Raw genomic sequence first — 15491 nt, 5'->3', positions numbered from 1 at the left:
TGGCATCGACAGCAATTCAAAGATGTTGTTGTTGTTGTGGTCTTCAGTCCTGAGAATGGTCTGATGCAGCTCTCCATGCTACTCTATCCTGTGCAAGCTCCTTCATCTCCCAGTACCTACAGCAACCTTCATCCTTCTGAATCTGCTTAGTGTATTCATCTCTTGGTCTCCCTCTACGATTTTTACCCTCCACGGTGCCCTCCAGTGCTAAATTGGTGATCCCTTGATGTCTCAGAACATGTCCTACCAACCGATCCCTTCTTCTAGTCAAGTTGTGCCACAAACTCCTCTTCTGCCCAAACCTATTCAGTACCTCCTCATTAGTTATGTGATCAACCGATCTAATCTTCAGCATTCTTCTGTAGCACCACATTTCGAAAGCTTCTATTTTCTTCCTGTCTAAACTGTGTATCGTATATGTTTCACTTCCATACATGGCTACACTCCATACAAATACTTTCACAAAAGACTTCCTGGTACTTAAATCTATACTCGATGTCAAATTCGTCTTCTTCAGAAATTCGTTTCTTGCCTCTTCGAGTCTACATTTTATATCCTCTCTACTTCGACCATCATCAGTTATATAGCTGCCCAAATATTAAATCTAACTTTAAGTGTCGCATTTCCTGATTTAATTCCCTCAACGTCACCTGATTTAATTCGACTACATTCCATTATACTCATTTTGGTTTTGTTGATGTTCGTCTTATATCCTCCTTTCGAGACGCTGTTCATTCCGTTCAACTACTCTTCCAAATTTTTTGCTGTCTCTGACATAATTAGTTTTTATTTCTTCTCCCTGGACTTTAGTTCCTACTCCAAATTTTTCATTTATTACCTTTACTGCTTGCTCAATATACAGACTGAATAACATCGAAGATAAGCTACAACCCTGTCTCACTCCCTTCTCAACCCCTCCTTCCTTTTCGTGTCCTTCGACTCTTACAACTGCCATCTGCTTTCTGTACAAAACGTAAACAGCCTTTCGCTCCCTGTATTTTACCCTGCCACGTTTTGAATTTTAAAAATATCAAATAAAATAATTATGTGTAGTGAGAAAGTACCATCACATTCCAAAAACTTACGTTCTTTTCCTGTCGGTACTGGTTACTGTCCACGTTTCACTTCCTTATAAGGACACACTCCATATCGATACCTTCAAAAAAGACTTCCTAATACTTAGATTTGAAGCTGTAAATTTTGTCACGTACCATCGAGTGGTGCGTCCATGGCACTGCTATCAATAACACACACACAGGGTACCTGTCTGGTCCTTCCAGACATATACTGCCGCTTAAGACCCTCCAGAAACATTGTCGGGTAAAAAGCCCATTCTGTCTCCATGCAGCTAGAGCTCCTCACGCATGGATGCATCACAACTCTTTCTCCTGCGTTTCTATTATTCTGCTGTCTTGTTCCTTCTTAATTTCGAGAACCCTATTTCAGGTGGTACATGTGAAAGTGTGAAGCGCCAGCCTGTTTCTCCCCTCTCTCCTCCCATTTTATCCTATTTGCATACTCTCTTGCTTCATTTACTTTCGACTCAGTTTTATTTGTCCAATTTGCACATGAACTGTGCATTGTTCACATGAGTGGCTAAGGGGTAACGTGTAGCAGTGTAGGTAACTCATCCTTCTAACATTTCATCCTTGTAGCAGTTTCTGCATTAAATACATCTGGTTTGACCAGGGGAATTCCGTTTCGCTGGAGCGAAACAGGAGTAACTTTCGCACGTCCTGGAAGAGCTGCCGGATGTTTAGAGGGGAGGGCCCCAGGGCCGCGGGCCGCATGGACAGTTGCACGAACCTCTTCAGGGATTATCCCCCTCGCCCACCTTATGCGGACAATGAGTGACGGAGCAGAACACTGTTGTGCTCAATAGGATAACGGGAAACCACAGGAGGAAGTGATGGAAACCCTGCTTTGTTGGTAAACAGCGGGTGGAGTCCACAGGTGTCCATTTGCCGTTATGGTACTGTGTGTGGTTTCCGGACGCATTTCCTCATGCATTTCGCCCAGGTCATCACTCACACAGGGTTTACTCTTCGCAGCTAAGAGTGACGCTAGTTGACACTTGGTTGCTCCTGAACAAAGTGTCCTTTCAAGACTTACTATTTACTGACAGCGGGGACTATAGGATGTTCGTGGCAACGAAGGCACTTCCGTGCCCTACTGTTCACCATAGGCAAACGGGCTGAACCTTTTGTGTACCCAGAAAATGAGAAATATTACACTTAAGTACAACATTTTTCAGTCAGTAGTAATTCGCCGTTCTGGAGAAGGAGTGCAGAGGTTGAAAGAAAAACACACACTTGCGAAATCCATCTGCGTAGTTCTAAAATGAACTATGATCTTCGCAGGAACAAATTTCTCACGGACAACCTGTATACTACCGACTGTGGGAGGATTGCAACAGCTATCGTTGGTTCTCTTGATGGATACGTGTAACTTGGAAGCGTGATCTTGTCTGCCCTAGAGCCAGTACCACATAATCACCACATATCACATAATCAGTGTCATTCGCCCGATGTATATATGCTGATCACCACTAGCGTAAACGGCATTACAGTCACAAATAACAAGAGGGGACAACTTAATACGTAGGCTTCACAGCTTTGTCCCTTTAAACTAAAAAAACGGCTGCTGTATGGGATGATAAAACTGAACTGGAGCTTTGTATTTTTACAACTCGGAATTTCTCAAAGATCACAGATGTATTTGACTCGTGGTAGAGCATCGCGGACGTGATGAAGAACGTGAATTGGCAGGCAAACAAGTTCCACGGTTTTGAAGCACCGGTGTTAGGTGAAGAATCTTGAGATACTCTGCTGCGGTCCTATGTATCTCTCACGTAGCGTCCTTGAAAAGATTAGACTAATTGCAAGACGTACAGGGGAATCTAAGCAATCATTTTCCCCGCGCTTCTTACTTGATAGGAACATGAAGAAAACCTAACATATCATGCTGATCCTCCTCTGCCATATACCTCACTGTGTCTTGTAGAATAAGTATGTAGCTGTGGATCTATAGCTCAACCGATACTTAATTCGCGCCTACATCTACATCTGTATGTACAGTTACAAGACTACTAAAAATTTCGCACTTAGGTTCTTGACAGAGGGTTCATAGAAACCCTCTCAGACAATTTCTCAACCGTTCCACTCTCGAAAAGCACTTGGTTAGAAGGAACGCTTACATCTTTCTGTGCGAGCACAGATTTTTTTTATTTTACGACGATCATTTCTCCCTACAGGCGGGAGCGAACTATTTTGGCGTCCGGAGGAGAAAGATGGTTCTCGAAGCTTCGTGGAATGATCTTGCCACAACGAAAAACGCCTCTGTTTTAATGACAGCCACTCCAACTCCCATATATCTGTGGCACTCTGTTCTCCCTCTTTTTCGATAATACAAAACGAAATGCGATTTGCACATTTACAATATCCTCCGTCAGTCCCATTTGGTAATGATCCCACACTGTGCAGTAATACTCGAGAAGAGCACTGATCACTGTAGTATATGCAACCATACTGAAAACAGTTTTTTTAATAGATTTGCCGCGTCCTCTAAGTGTTCTGCCAATGGGACGCTGTCTTTCTTTAGCCTTCCTCATTATGTTTCCTATGTGACGGCTCCAATTTAAATTGTTCGTAATTGTAATCCCTAGCCTTTAAATTTGTGTGAAAGCGAAATATAACAGACTTTTTTGGTACTTGTGTGGAGAACCTCACACCTTTTGTTATTTAGGTACGACCAATTGCCGCTTTTCGCACCACACAGGTATCTCGTCTAAATAATTTTGCGATTTGTTTTGATCTAATGATGAATTTACTAGACTGTAGATGACAGCGTCATCTCCAAACAATCCAAGAGAGCTGTCCACACTGTCTCCTACATCGTTTATACACAGAATGATTAGCAATTGTTATTGCAGGCTTATAGAGGTTGTGTAGAAGACTTAGAAAACAAAGTTTTGTTGAAGAACCCTTGTCCGGAAACGTACGATTTCGATGTAAGATAAGTCTGCAGGTCGGATCTCTTTCAAATCTCCCGCTTCACGACGGTACGAAATCAAAGGAGACAATAAGCACTCAATTCCGTGATCTACGGGAGCCCACTGCATAGGCCGTGTCTCTAATACTCATCCTGGTCGTCTGCTACGTGACGAAAGACGTCGCCTTCAAAGTCGCGAGTGAGACGCTTTCTGTGGAACACCGCAGCCAATATTCCTAGCCGCAAACTTGCTTTTCCCGCAGCCGTTGTTCTGACCGGATACGTATATAATGTAGAACTAATAAATATAAGAGGAACTTAAGGCGACGCCCTCTACTGAGTTTGTATGCGCACCGTGAAGCGGGAGTCTTGATAGTGATCCTACCTCCAAATATTTTGTTTGAAAAGGGTACGTTTTCAGACAAGTGTTCGAAAACTACTACAGTAATAGAGAGAACTTCCCCTCAGATCCAAGAGAAGTGAAAAGCTAGATGACAAAAGCTGAACGAAGCGAAAATAAGCGTAAGGAGGGCAATGAGTGAAGTGTTCAGTGACTTTGAAAGTAAAATTTTATCAACCGATCTGAGTTAAAACCCTAAGAGCTTCCTGTCGTATGTAAAATCAGTAAGTGAGTGACAATCATCTATTCAGTCAGTGACCATACCGGCACCGAAGCTTAAGATGACAGAGAGACCACCAAAATACTCAATTCAGTCTTCTAAAATTATTTGACCGCGGAAGATCGTAACACGGTCCTTTCTTTCAATCGTCGTACGAACGTCAAAATGGCAGACATTGAGAAAACCGATCGCGGAACAGAAAAACAATTACAATCGCTTAGTAGTGGAAAGGCGTCAGGACCAGGTGAAACACCTGTAATATTCTACAAAGATTATGCGAAAGAACTGGTTGTCCTTGTAGCAGTAAATTATCGCACATCGCTTGAGCAACGAAGGGTATCTAGCGACTGCAAGAAAGCGCAGGTCATGCAAACAGAGAGAGGGAAAAACGACTGTCTGTATGCATCCTTATGAGCCCTAATTTTTCGTATCTTATCTTCGTGGTCATTACGCAAAATATACGTTGACGGCAGTAGAATCGTTCAGCAGTCAGCTTCAGATGCCGTTTTCATAAAGTTTCTCAATAGTGTTTCTCGAAAAGAACGTCGTCTTCCCTCTAGGGATTCCTATCTGAGTTGCCGAAGCATCTCCGTAACACTTATGTGTTGTTTGAACCTACCGATTGCAAATCTAGCAGCCCGCGTCTGAATTGCTTCGATCTCTTCGGTCAGTCTGACCGGGTACGGATCCCAAACACTGGAACAGGACTGAAGAATAGGTCGCACTAGTGTATTATATCCAGTCTCCTTTAAAGGTGTACCACTCCTTCCCAATATTCTCCCAATAAACAAGTCGACGATTTGTCTTGCTACCACAGTTTTCACATGCTCGTTCCACCTCATATAACTTTGCAACGTTACGCCCGGATATTTAAACGACTTGACTGTGTAAAGTGGGACGCTAGTAATACTGTATCCCAACGTCATAGCTTTGTTCTTACTGCCCATCCGAATTAACTCACATTTCTCGACAATTAGAACTAGCTACCACTCATCACATCAAGTGCAAATTTTGTCTAAGTCGTCTTGTATCCTCCTTCAATGATTGAACTTAGTCAGCTCCCCGTAAACCGCAGCATCATCTGCAAACAACCGCAGACTGCTGCCTCACCTGTTCAAATGGCTGAAATGGCTCTGAGCACTACGGGACTTAACATCTGAGTTATCAGTCCCCTAGAACTTGGAACTACTTAAACCTAACTAACCTAAGGACATCACATACATCCATGCTTGAGGCAGAATTCGAACTTATCCACCCTGTCCGCCAAAATATTTATGTATACAGAGAACAACAGCGGTCCTATCACACTTCCCTAGGGCACTCCTGACGATACTCTTGTCTCTGATGAAAACTCGTCGAGGACAACGTACTTTGTTCTGTTATTTAAGAAGTCTTCGCGGCACTTATTCCATATGCTCGTACCTTCGTTAACAGCCTGCAATGGGGCACCGTGTCAAAAGTTTTCCGGAAATGTAGAAATATGGAATCCGCCTGTGCCGTTCACCCATAGTCCTCAGCATATCATGTGAGGAAAGGGCGAGCTGAGTTTCGCAGAAGCGATACTTTCTAAAACCATACTGATTCGTGGAGATAAGCTTCTCAGTCTCAAGGAAGTTTGATATATTCGAAATGAGATTCTGCAGAAAACTGAAGTTAGAGATATTGGGATATAATTTTGCATGTTTCTTCCGTTACCCTTATTATATTGTGTAGTCACCAACGCTTGTTTTCCAGTAGCTTGGGACTTCGTGCTGGGTGAGAGATTTACGGTGAATGCAAGCTAGATAAAGGGCCAATGTCCTAGAGCACTTGTAAGGGGTTCAGTACTATTCACTAACGCACTTGATGAGATGTAATTTCGATCGATTGCTCACGTGCTGCCTGTATATGGAATATCTATGCTACAATAGAATCGTCGGTCAGAGCAGTATTGGCAGTAAGTCGAGTTTAGTAGCTCGCAGAGAGTAGTCGCGTTTTGTAGCTGGAGTTCTGGAGTTCGACAGGGCTGTCCAGCGGTTGGCTTGCGTTGGGCCGGTCGTGCAGAACGATGGCAGTGCATGAGCAATGTAGTATAAGGTAAAAAAAAAATTATTGTTCTTTGTTGCTGCGCGCATATGTTAATTGCCACAACTGATTTAACCACAATTGTAATGTTAAAGTCCCATGTAATTCCTTGCAGAAAGGTTTCAATAATAACTTTTTTTTCTGAAGAAAACTTTTGCCTGTCATTTATCTGAGTTTAAAGATTTTACGAATTTTTCCTGTGCATACTCATGTTGATTAAGCGAAAGAAAATCAGTTGTTTTCGTACAAATGAAAATATAGTGGCCAGCATTGCACTGGGCTGTGCCAAAAATTTCTAATAGGAGCAGATATATAGATAGCGTTATCCGGCGACATAATTGTGAGGTAAGAATTATTCAGTTTATTCAGGATGATTTCACAGGGCCATGACGCAGCGCTGCTGACGTCAAAACTTATTAATCTCGATATGCAGTCAATCTTTAATGGAAGGTCACATTAAAACTTGAAATTTTATTATTGGAAAGAAATTTATCTATCGGGAACTTAAACGGAGCTTTTTTTCTGTTGGGAGGTTACACTAAATGTGAATATTATAAATATTTTTCTGTTGGGAGGTTACACACTGTTCGTAAAATCTAACTGGGATTCCATCCTGAGCTGGTGATTTATTTGCTTTCAAATCTTTCAGTTGTTTCTCTACAGCAGGTATGGTTATAACTGTGTCGGGCATACAGGAGTGTGTCCGATGGTCAAATGACTGTATGTTTATACGATTCTCCCGTGCGAACGATTTCATGAATGCGAAATTTAAAACTTCGAGTATCGTTTTGCTGTCTTCAACTACCACACCGGATTAGTCAGCGAGGGACTGAATGGAAGCCATACCCCGCCAGGGTATCCGAGAACGCTAACTCTTTGCTTCCTGGACTCGGGTAGGTGCGCCGGCTGCGAATCGAATCCACCCAGCGGATTAACGACGAGGGCCGGTGTGCTGGCCAGCCTGGATGTGGTTTTTAGGCTGTTTTCCACATCAAGCTAGGTGAATACCGGGCTGGTCCCCATGTTCCGCCTCAGTTACACTGCTCGCAGACGTCTGAACACATACGCACTATTCCATGGATTACACTCGATGCAGACAGTTGGGGGACACTAATTCCGGCCAGGGGGGGGGGGGGGGGGGGTACGGGGTGGCGGCAGGAAGGCCATCTGGTCACCCCTTCAAAATTAACATGCCAAATCCGGTTAACGACGGCTGACCCTGCGTAACTGCGGGACAAGGCTCAAGCGATAGAATAGAATAGGACTGAATAGAAGCCTTAAGGCCGGTCCACACGCAACGATCTGTCTGCGCAGCTATCGTCGCAGAAGTCTGTACATGCAGAAGACGGCGGCAAATGTGTTGTGTTCACACGACACAAACTCCAATCTACTTCTCGCCTGCCATCTGTCGGTGTAGAAAAGAAATATCAGTGGCAAGCGACTACGCTCGCCGTAAACGTCAGAAGTTTAAATAATTTATTTTGAATTGTATGAATTGAAGAAATTCTGTTGTGGTCTGTGTTCGCAACTTGTGTCGCAAAAAACATTCAGGCAAAACGCAGGAAACAGAGAGAGCGGTAAAAATGGTATACGTAGTGGCTGCTAAAGCGAAAGCATTTTTCGCACGTACATTTACTGCGAGAGTTGCAGGGCCACCGTAACGACTGGCGTAATTATTTACAGATGGGTATCGAAACTTATTATTGTCTCTTAACGCTCGTAACCTCTCGAAATAATACTTGAATGAGAAGAGCAATTACTCTCCATGAACGGCTGAAGGTGACATTAAGATTCCTGGCAACAGGAAGGGGCTATGAGGACTTTAAATTTTCAACCGCAATTTCTAAACAAGCATTGAGTGAAATTATACCCAACACAAGTGAAGCTTTTTACGCTGTCCTGAAGGATGAGTTCATGAAGGCAAGTCAAGTACATTAATTCTGTCGAGTTACAAATAATATTTTTGCTGATGAAGAATCACAATATTTTTGCTGTTTTAGACGTGTTTGAATCACAAAATACCACAAACTTGGCTGGTATATTTCATCCACTCCAACACCAGATCTTCGAGATTTTTGAATTTTCGATAATTATTTGCAGTATACAGTCCACAACGATTCTTATTATTACCATTTCTCAGTTGGCCGGTGCGTCAACTTCTCGTAATTTTTTTAATTAATGCATTGTATGCAGCTGTCTTTTTGTTCCTGTCACTGTACTCTTTACTTTTAATCTTCCACAAACATGGGTCATTTCTATAAAGTTCAATGAATTCACTGATAAACTGTCTAGAACATTGCCGAGCGTCAGCCATTTTAATGCTCTACGCGCACAAAGACAAACACTAGACTGAACAAGCAGCTGTTTCGCGCCAGATTTGCGGCGATCTCCTGTCCACACACTCCAACTTGTCTGCGCAGATGTGGTTTGAACCCACAGATTTGAGACGATTCGCTCAAACCTATAACTCTAACTTCGAGCTTTGCACACACCTCATGTCGGTGTACATCTCCTGTCCACACACAACGATCTGTCTGCGCAGATGTGATGTGCACAGACATTTGCGCAGACAGATCGCTGCGTGCGGACGGGCCTTTAGACCCGATTTCGGGATCTCTGCCAGGTCTTTTGTGAAGGTGTTGCGGTGTCCTAATCTCACTGCAGATACAAGTTAGAATAGCCCCGCGTCCGCCTTTTGTCATTCGCGAAACGCCATAGGAAGCCCCGAGTGTGGAGACGGGGGGCTGGCGCGGCTGCCCTGCCACAGGAAGCAGTGTGACCGCGACTCGCCAACCGCCACTCCAGGCGCCGAGCCAGTGTCGGCGGATGCTGCGGTTTACTGGCCCTCTGCTGCCTTACCGCGCTTCCGGCGACTTCACGCACTTTCACCCGTACGCACCGCATCCAGGGGGTGTCAAATGTTCAGGGCAGCATTTCCTTTTGGAATTTGCTATTGTTAACTGGATTCTTTACAGGTGAATGGAAAAACTGGTAGAAGCCGACCTCGGGCAAGATCAGTTTGGATTCTGTAGAATTGCTGGAACACGTGAGGCAATGCTGACCCTACGACTTATCTTAGAAAACAGATTAAGGAAAGGCAAACCTACGTTTCTAGCATTTGCAGACTTAGAGAAAGCTTTTGACAATGTTGACTGGAATACTCTCATTCAGATTCTAATGGTGGCAGCGGTAAAATACATGGAGCGAAAGGCTATTTACAGTTTGTACAGAAACCAGATGGCAGTTATGTCGAGGGACAAGAAAGGGTAGCAGTGGTTGGTAAGGGAGTGAGATAGGGTTGTAGCCTCTCCCCGATGCTATTCAATCTGTATATTGATCAAGCAGTAGAGGAAACAAAAGAAAAGTTCGGAGTTGGTATTGAAGTCCATGGAGAAAAAAATAAAAACTTTGAGGTTCACCGATGACACTGCTATTCTGTCAGAGACAGCAAAGGACTTGGAAGAGCAGTTGAACGGAACGGACAGTGTCTTGAAACGAGGATATAAGATGAACATCAACAAAAGCAAAACGAGGATAATGGAATGTAGTCGAATTAAGTCGGGCGATGCTGAGGGAATTATATTAGGAAATGAGACACTTGAGCAGTAAAGGAGTTTTGCTATTTGGGGAGCAAAACAACTGACGATGTTCGAAGTAAAGAGGATATAACATGTAGTCTGGCAATGGCAAGGAAAGCGTTTCTGAAGAAGAGAAATTTGTTAACATCAAGTATAGATTTAAGTGTCAGGAAGTCGTTTCTGAAAGCATTTGTATGGATTGTAGCCATGCGTGGAAGTGAAACGTGGACGACAAATGGTTTATACAAAAAGAGAATTGAAGCTTTCTAAATGTGGTGCTACAGAAGAATGCTGAGATTAGATAGATAGATCACATAAATAATGAGGAGGTACTGAATATGATTGGGCAGAAGAGGAGTTTGTGGCACAACTTGAGTAGGAGACGGGGTCGGTTGGTAGGACATATTCCGAGGCATCAAGGGATCACCAATTTAGTATTGGAGGGCAGAGAGGAGGGTAAAAACCGTAGAGGGAGACCAAGAGATGAATACACTAAGCAGATTCAGAAGGATGTAGGTTGCACTGGGAGATGAAATACATTGTACAGGATAGAGTAGCATGGAGAGCTGCATCAAAGCAGTCACAGGACTGAAGACCACAACAACAACAACAACAACAACGACAACTGCCCGTATCCCATTACTCAATACCCATCTCATCAGAGGTTAATTAGTTCTGAATTTTCCGGCTAGCTACCTGTGTTCGTCTTGACAGTACCCCACAAGACAAAGTCACGAGGAAGTTCCTTCAGAGTTTGGATGAGCACTGTGAAAGCTCAACGTGTCTTTGGGGTGTGAAGCGTAACGAGGGTACCTCCTACTCTTTTTTTCCGACCACCCCCCCCCCCCCCTCCTATCCCTACCACACACGGTGTTATATTTAAATGTGCTAATAACGCAAAATTATTTATCGGTAAGAATAATTGCAAGATGAAAGGGTAGAGAACGTGTATGAAGATGCTGAACGTGTAATTCGGTGGCCGGCCGGTGTGGCCGAGCGGTTCTAGGCGCTACAGTCTGGAACCGCGCGACCTCTACGGTCGCAGGTTCGAATCCTGCCTCGGGCATGGAAGTGTGTGATGTCCTTAGGTTAGCTAGGTTTAAGTAGTTCTAAGTTCTAGGGGGACTGATAATCTCAGAAGTTAAGTCCCATCTACATCTACGTGATTACTATACTATTCACAAAAAAGTGCCTGGCAGAGGGTTTAAGGAACCACCTACGAGCTGTCTCTCTACAGTTCCACTATCGAACGGCACGCGAGAAAAACGAACACTAAAATTTTTCATTGGGAGTCGTCATTTCTCTTGTTTTATCGTGATGAATTTCCCCCTATGTAAGTGGGTGCCAACAGAATGTTTTTGCAATCGAAGGAGAAAACTGGTCATTGAAATTTCATGAGAAGATCCCGTCGCAACGAAAAACGCCTTTGTTTTAAGGATTGCCACTCCAATTCACATATCATGTCTGTGACACTATCTCCCCTAATTCGCGATAATACAAAACGAGCCGCCCTTCTTCGTACTTTTTCGATGTCATCCGTCAGTCTCACCCGATGCGGATCGCACACCGCACACCAATACTCCAGAATAGGGAGGACACGCTTGGTGCAAGCAGTCCCTTTAGTAGAGGTGTTGCACCTTGTAAGTATTGTGCCAATGAATCGCAGTCTTTGGTTTGTCTACCCACAATATTATCTATGTGATCGTTCCAATTAAGGTTATTTGTAATTGTAAAACAATAGTGTTCAGAGCCATTTGAACCTTTTTTTGTGTGTAATTCGGTGTGTAAACGGAGATGAGAAGATAGTAATCATGTGTGGCTGGAACGCTGTTGTGGGATCAGTTATGTGGTGATTGGATCTTTCAAGGATCATACAAATTCTATCGGTATTACTTGAGAGGCACTGTTTCGAGATAGGCCTGTCTCTGGCCTCTAAGATCTTCTCGAATTGGGGCATCCATACTGTAATCCCTTTCCGTAATTACACATTTACTTCCTTTGTAACACCTTCTATCTAATTCCTTTCACTTATCACCTTTCTATTCTTCGCTCTGTAATTGTGTTCTGTAGGAGCTATTTCCCTTTCTTTATTTACGAGCCCGCATCTCGTGGTCGTGCGGTAGCGTTATCGCTTCCCACGCCCGGGTTCGATTCCCAGCGGGGTCAGGGATTTTCTCTGCCTCGTGATGGCTGGGTGTTGTGTGATGTCCTTAGGTTAGTTAGGTTTAAGTAGTTCTAAGTCTAGGGGACTGATGACCTCAGAAGGAAGTCCAATAGTGCTCAGGACCATTTGAACCATTTTGTTCTACCAAGTCGCTTCCCTTTTCACACTCTGTCCATATTCCCCTACAATTTTCCTTAGCTTGTTTTTCCTACAATCTAATTCCAGTCCCCAATATCATATAAATTTCCCTCTCTCTTGACGAACAAGAGCTCCCACGTTATTCTCTCCAACGCACAGAACGTCGATTTCCAGATAACAACACTCTCTAGACTAGCCCTCCTCCCTCTCCCCTCCCTTGCGTTGCGAATGGGAGACTATTTTCCTCAGAAATATTTTACCCAGGCAGATGCTGTCATCATTAAAACTTACAGTAGAGTTACATTTTGCCGGCCCTGGTGGTCTAGCGGTTCTAGGCGCTCAGTCCGGAACCGCGCGACTGCTACGGTCGCAGGTTCGAATCCTGCCTCGGGCATGGATGTGTGTGATGTCCTTAGATTAGTTAGGTTTAAGTAGTTCTAAGTTCTAGGGGACTGATGACCACAGATGTTAAGTCCCATAGTGCTCAGAGCCATTTGAATTTGAGAGTTACATTGTCCGCGGGGCTAGCTATAGTTTCCTATTGCTTTCAGTCGTCCACAGTCGCAACACAGCAAAACCTTTTTCGTTAATGAAGCAAGACGAGATCAGAGTAATCCCCGCAACTACTGAAAAGGCTGTTGCCCTTCAGAATTCATATGTTAGTCTGACCGCTCTGCAGATGCGCCTCCGATGTGTCTGCACCCACGAGACAGCCTACGTATCGGTGACATAAGCAAGGTGCTCCACCCTGCAAGGTTCATGGTTCCTGGGAGTCATTTAGAATGAAGTACCCTTATTTCGTAAATAGATGGATCATGACTGATAAGTTATCAAATTCTCTTTCTTTAAACAGTATCAGTAACGCTCTTAAGGAATTTCCAAATCAAAGGACATACCGGCAGCCTCAGTAATGGTAGTAATGCAGCTTCTGTAGTGATACTACTCTTCCTATGACCGTGTTTTAGCAATAATCCACTATTACTACAAGTTCACTGTCGTTGCAAAATTTTTTGAAGCTGTGGGCCAATTATTCCAAGACAATTCTACTTCTCTTCTAGGTTCCTTTCAACCGGTTAGCACTGACCAACACAAGAAGGTAGTCAGCTTTTCCTATTGTCCCCAGAGAAGCTGCCTCCTTTCGTTAAGTTTCCAAGAGAGATTTCAAGTTAATGCTTCATATGAAAAGCGCAAACAAGGGCACATGTGGATAGCTCTTCGTTATTATTTTGTTCATCCAACGCCTCTGGAGACGGCGACCGACTAATCGATTCTTGCCAGCCGCGCGGAGTGGCTGCACGGTTAGAGGCGCCATGTCACTGATTGCACGGCCCCTCCCGCCGGAAGTTCGAGTCCTCCCTCGGGCATGGGTATGTGTATTGTTCTTAGCATAAGTTAGTTTACGTAGTTTGTAAGTCTAGGGACCGATGACCTCAGCAGTTTGGTCCCATAGGAATCCACATACATTTTTTGATTCTTGCCATAATTTTTCAGTTATTAGCGGCCCTGAATACTGTATCTCAAGTGACAGCGAACGTGAATTGGCTAGTAGTGGTAGAAAGTGCCCTCTATCATGCACCGTACTGTGGCTTGCGGATTTTGCATGTAGACGTGTATGTTTAACGAGAAACGTCACCATAGGTTCCCGAAAGCACCACTGAAACATCGCCTTAGAAAAAATTTATAAATGACAGTGCTGGTAAACCTCTCACGTTATTTGATTTTCAAACAGCTGAACAAAATTGAACGTACTCAGACATTCATCTCTTTACTTATTCTGATCAACACTAAACTGACACACACTATATTTTGTGCGGCGCAGTCTGACTTTAAATAATCCCTACAAAAGAATGGCCCTGCCTAACAATAATCTATACCTTTCATGAATCACTTACCTCACAAAAATCTTCGTAATTCGAACTACTGCAATACAGCGAGCGCCAATACTGCCAGCTAAATAAAAGATTCTAACTACTGAAGGCACTAACTGTTGATAGGCATAGTTAGCAAGTAAAAGATTTTGATGGAGAACAAACAATGTATTTATCTTAATAGTGTTCAAAGGTCATGAGATATATATCAGTTCATGATCTCCAGTCTTACAAATTTCCTTTTTCTGACGGACACACGTCCATATCGTCCGCTCTCAAAACTCTGCCATCTCTCTCCTCACATCCACCGCTGCTGGTGGCTCACCTCCAACTGCCCAATGCTACGCGCTGTTCACATCCAACTGCCCAACACTACAATAGCGAATATCCCAACAATGCAAACCAGCCACAGACTGCACACAGCACATTCAGTGAGTTTCATACAGAGCGCTACGTGGCATTACCAACATAAAAACTTAAACAGCCTACTTACACCACATGTACCTGCCGGGACTATGTTTCGGTTAAGTTTCGTTTTAACTGACACGGCAAAAAATGCAGTTATTACTGTGCAGTTCAAACGTTACTTTGTTAGCAGTTCGTAACACTGGATGAGTGTTAAACATCCACTTTGAAATGTTTCCTCTTTTACAACTGTCTTCTTTCCTCAATGAAAGCAAAGAACATTTTTCAGCACGGACAATCCTTCTTGGTTCAGCAACTACTTTCACAAATGCTTCGTTATTAAAAAGTGCTCTTCCCATCGCGAAGTTTCCCATTTAGGTGAGGAGAAAGCCCGCCACAGTAATAAAGATGAAGAATGCTCCCAGTCAGAACATTTGAACAGATAACGTGTGCCATTATTCTCGTGACACATTCCGATATCAGACGTATTGTACGCACGTGTGACTTAATGAACCTCCGTTGGTTTTGAGCAAACAAAAACGAATGGCACAATGTGCCCAAACACGCACTGTTTGTGGAGGCAATTTACAGCTGAATTGTTGGCCCCAGCGAGTGTTCTGCAAGAGTGAATGAGCTTGCCCTCTCTTTTGTCCTTATGAGTTCG

The sequence above is a fragment of the Schistocerca gregaria genome, chromosome 6 (genome assembly GCF_023897955.1).
Source record: "Schistocerca gregaria isolate iqSchGreg1 chromosome 6, iqSchGreg1.2, whole genome shotgun sequence".
In the NCBI taxonomy this organism is placed as follows: domain Eukaryota; kingdom Metazoa; phylum Arthropoda; class Insecta; order Orthoptera; family Acrididae; genus Schistocerca; species Schistocerca gregaria.
This window is presented reverse-complemented; position numbering follows the sequence as displayed.